Source organism: Pantherophis guttatus, chromosome 3 (assembly GCF_059756535.1).
Source record: "Pantherophis guttatus breed Tessera chromosome 3, ASM5975653v1, whole genome shotgun sequence".
NCBI classification, from domain to species: Eukaryota; Metazoa; Chordata; class Lepidosauria; order Squamata; family Colubridae; genus Pantherophis; species Pantherophis guttatus.
Window position 1 is genome coordinate 164703375 of NC_142065.1, and position 5031 is coordinate 164708405.

Consider the following 5031-nt stretch of genomic DNA (forward strand, 5'->3'; position numbering starts at 1 on the left):
TTTTTAGCTGACTGCATTGGGAATAAAGTTTTTGTACAGTCTCATGCCAATCTATGAATATCATGAACATACAATTTCTATTAAATTCTGAACTATGCTGAAATCATACTTTTGTTGCATGGCACTTGGTAGGCCAGTTGAAAATTTTTATTGCATTTGTAAGTTATCCTAACCAAGTTTCACCAATCCCTTTCATAAAATTATGGAACAATATAAAGGACAAAAATATTAATACAACATTGAAAACCAAAGCCACTGTAAAAATAAAAACAGTTGAAGCTAAGAGATTTCAAGAAAAGAATATTGCATAAAAAGACAATTAAAATAAGCAATGCCTGGATATTAATAGTTGCCTTTGGGTATTGTCAGAGTTTGTTGCAGAAATTAAATCCAAAAAGCACACACAGGCGGACTGATGCAGCAGGATCCATTAACTTCTTTATATATATAATAATACATGAAGGTAAGAATACAATACTAATATAGATTCTTCTTCAATTTAGTAGCAGTTACAAGCAAAACACAAGGTAAGAATGAAACAGTTAATTTCATTTCAGCAGAGCAGAGAGCATGCACAGACTGCTTAGTTTCAGTTTCAATTCTCTGCACAGACTCAGAAGCTGCAGACTGAGACACGGCCTGGCTCCAGTCTGTCTCATCTCCTAATTGGCTGATTTAGTTGCTATGCCTATTCATTGCCTGACCTTGTTACTAAGTCTCTGCCAGTTCATGAATATTCTGACAGATATGATAGCAATGTTTAAAATCAGAGAGAGGAACTAAAGGGACAGGAAATGTCTCTTCTTTTACAAAATTTCAAGAGTTATCTGCTAAGAGAGAAGTTGGGCTCACTGGCAAAGTGTCTTTGAAATGAGAAATGTAACCCCCTACTCCCATGTACTAGATTTGAGTTTCCATCTGATTGCTATAAGAAAGCCACCAAGTATTTATTATTTTCATCATGTTTGTTTATTTCTATTTCACATTTATTCAAATAACTCAAGGTGGCAAACATATCCAACACATTCTTCCTCCTCCTATTTTCCCCACAACAACCCTGGAGGGTAAGTTGGACTGAGAGAGAGTGACTGGTCCAAGATCGCCCAGCTGGCGTGCATGACTAAGGCAGGACTGGAACTCACAGTCTCCTGCTTTCTAGCTTGATCTGAGTGAGAACGCAGTAAAATTTATCAGCTGTGGAGTCTGACTTCACCATATTTTTTCACCAACAGTGCATTCAAGCAGCTCACTGCCATCTTTAGTGGGCTCAGCTAATCTAGCAGCCTCCTTCCTGGAGCAAAGGAAGAAGGTGGCTGTGAGGGCTGTGCCTTTTACAATGATGTGCTTTCAAACTCAAAATTGGAAAGAAAATACATTGACCAGGAATATGTGGATGAGCCTCTGTATGGATGAACCTTGGTTGAAGTTCACCTTTCAGCTGTAGCTCACTATGTGGTAAAAGCTTGCTAAGTGACTTTGAGCCAGTCACTATCTCTTCATTCAATTTATCCTGAAAGAAATTGAAAAAAAAAATCTTAAACTTTGCTGTTATTTATGTTGACAGCAGCAAGAATGTTTTATGCACAAAAATGGAAAAATACTTTATATTCTACAGTGGATAAATGGCTGGAAAAACTGATAGAACTGATGGAGATGGCTAAATTAACTGCTTTAGTCAAAGAACACATTCAACTTGTTTCTACTTGGAAGCCACCTCTGTATTTTGTGCTTGAGATGGAAAAAAATCAAACTTTAACTTTTGCTGATTAGATAAGTTTGTTTTTATAGAAATGGCTAGTACATAGTAAGTATGGAAAAGTGAAAAGTTACTGTAATGTTATTATGTTATTCTACTGCACTAAAAAGAATCAGAAATTAATGTTTTTCTTTCTTTCCCCCGTCTTTACCCTACACTTCTTTTCCTTCTCCTTTTCCCATTATTTTCATTTTCCTTTGCATTTTATATCTTGATAAGCTTAATACATTATTTTTTTTAAAAATACAGTAATTGGACACATTTGTAAAAGATCTCTCTCTCTCTCTCTCTTTATATATATATATATACACACCGTGTTTCACTGAAAATAGGGCAGGGTCTTATTTTCTTTTGACACACCCTCCCAAATAAGTGCTTGGCCTTATTTTTGGGGGGATCTTATTCTTTTGGGAGTGAAGGAGGCAGCGAGTGTGGGATTGGATGTTCCATCGCTGCCATCACCTCTCCCTGTTCTTTGCACCAGCCGAGCGGCCCAATATGTCCCACCCACCCCCAATGGCAACAGGTGCTTCCCTTCCCCGCCGTCTCTTTATCGAGAGGGGTGGCAGGTGGGGCGGGGGAGAAGCAAGATGCGTGGAGCAAGACGTGTCTCCCCTTGCTGTCTCTTCTCTCCCCTCCACCCGTTGCTGGACATGGCAGGGCTCCTGCCCCTTGCTTAGCCACCCGCCCCCTTTAGGGATGAAATTTGGGGGTGGCAGGTGGAGTGGGCTAGAAGCGGGACACAGATTTTATCTTTTAAGCTCCATCGCTTTCCTCGCCATTGTGTCCAGGGAAACATGCTCTAAAAGAAAACTTCTTGCGAGTTCAATCAAACTTGTCCCCCCCTGCCCCCCCCCATCTCACCTCCTCACATCGTGTTGTTTGCGTGGCAAGCAACCAGAGGAAATGGTGGGACCCACTGGGCATGGGTGTAAATAGTTGGTGGGGGGCTTATTTTGAGGGAGGGTTATTTTATTATGCGCTGAAAAGCCCAATTGGGCTTATTATCTGGAGAGGTCTTATTTTCGGGGAAACACAGTATTATATAAAGAGAGAGAGACACACACACATATATACATGTGTATGTATGTATATATACATATATATACATACTATATACACACACACATACAATACACAATATATTCATTAGCCTATTTCTTATTTTATTATTTTGAATAATAAAATTTGTTTTGTTTGAAAAGTTTGAAAAATAGATAGATCTCTATAATCTGTATTACAAACATTATACAGCTGAAAAGGCCATTTTAAGAATATTGAGATAAATTCAAATCTAGTTTTGTCTATAGTTCTCACACCGTATGTTTTTTACACATGCTAATTATTATTGTTGCAATACATGGATGAAATATTAGATGTGAAGTACGTGCATATTAATTGTTCTGTTTTGCAAAATTTGTAGAGAGTGACTAAGAAATCCTGACATAAATTGGGAAGAGAAAGAAGAGGCAAGGCAAAGCACTCAATTACAAAATGATATCACTTTAATTCGAAGGTTCCATCTATTTAAGTTCAGCAGTTCACAACATAGTTCATTCACAATAAATGTGGGTGGATGAGGATATTTAAAATTGTAATTAAAAATCTATTCAATCTGCATAGCAGGAAAAATATTGAACATGGTACAGGAAGGCCAAGTAATTTAAAGCAGACAAATCTTATTATCTATAATGTGTGCACTTGTCAAGAGGGAAAATGAAAGTGGACAAGAAAGAATTGCACACTATCATCTTGAGTCAACTCACAGATAGTAAAGAAGTTTCCTAGGAAACTGGTTATAAAGAAAAGAACATAATTCTTGGATGTGGTAAAATGTTTTAGTGTAACAAAAGATCACTAAGAAATAACTTTAAAGTTCAAGGCAACATTTAAAAATGGAAAAATTTGAAAGCTATATACTATTAAACTCTCATTGTCATGACCGTGAACTGGAAAAACAGTGCATTATAGGCCAACAATTTTTGAATCAGAGTACCTCAAATGGGCTAACCTACAGAATTTGTCCAAAATCCAGGTCACGTGAGTCTGAAGGGCAGGGCAGGAATGGGATGGAAGGGAAGGGAAGGGAGATTTATTTTTGATGCTCTTGTCAGGTTCTCACAAGGAAAAAGAAATCAGAATTCACTCCCATTGCACTGCTTTTTTGCCTATCCATGCTCATTCTGTTTAGGTAAGGAAACAGGTCTAAAACAATGATCCGATGCAGAATGGCTTGTCTATTGTGGACCAAATTGAGAAATCTAATGCTTCCCAATATATTCAAAAGTAATAAATGAAACACTTTAAACCACTAGATTGTAAGAGAAGAAACCCGGCAAGTAAAAAGATTTTGAAGTTTGGCTTTTCCTTTGGTTCAAAGTATATGTATGCATGTACATACTTTTGTGTGTCTGTATGTGTGTGTGTGTGTGTGTGTGCGTGCATGTGCATGCATGCATGAGTGTGCACGTGTGTGAACTTACTTCCTTGATGCTGTAGACTGATTTTTGTTGTACAGACATCTTGAGTCTATTATCACATATCTCTCAAAGATTTGTGAAAATTGTCATTATTAATTTGCATAAAATATAAATAAAATATATTTATTTAGCAACTTGCATGATCGATTCCATTTAAATGTTCAATTTCATGTATACTTTTAGAAAAAAAATGTATTTTATTGTGCTCATTTTGAACATTTTGAACATAAACAAGATGCTAGTAGATCTCCCAAAGGATGGGTGCCTTGGAAGGATGGAAACAGGACAATAGTTATCTACAATCATTGAGTCCAAAGATGGCCTCCCTCCTTCAACAGCTGACACCATAGCACCAACCCAACCATAGGTCACCTCCTTGGCCTCTTTTACAATGAAGATGGGGCCTGAGTCCAATAAAGAGGTGACCAAATTGACAGCACAGAGAAACTTGTCCACTTCTTGAGGAATCGGCAGTTGAAACTCATCACAGATCATATCACAACAAAGGGCTCAAGGCACTTTTTAAACATCTTACCTTATTCCTTTCATCAACTCCATCTGACCAAAACTTCTTTGTTTTCCCATACTTCTTGACCCATTCAATGTAGATGCAATTTTATAAGCAGAATTAATAGTTTTCAGGGTAATGGATAATAATAAAAGAATCAGTAATATATTCTGAGAGTAAGAAGGGAATAAAAGTGCATACATTTATCTTCCCAACTTTCAACCTCTAATATGACCCAAATATCTCCAACGTACTTATCGATAAATGTAAGTAAACATGGAAATATC

General features: G+C 37.1%; 1 long non-coding RNA gene across 1 annotated transcript; it reads right to left on the reverse strand.

Annotated features, from left to right (window-relative positions):
- Positions 1-428: 428 nt before the first annotated feature.
- On the reverse strand, positions 429-4837 carry LOC132709039 (uncharacterized). The gene is made up of 2 exons (XR_009620102.2): positions 4772-4837; positions 429-1510 (listed from the first exon to the last, which is right to left on the reverse strand). It is a non-coding gene; the product is annotated as an uncharacterized LOC132709039 (long non-coding RNA).
- Positions 4838-5031: the final 194 nt, after the last annotated feature.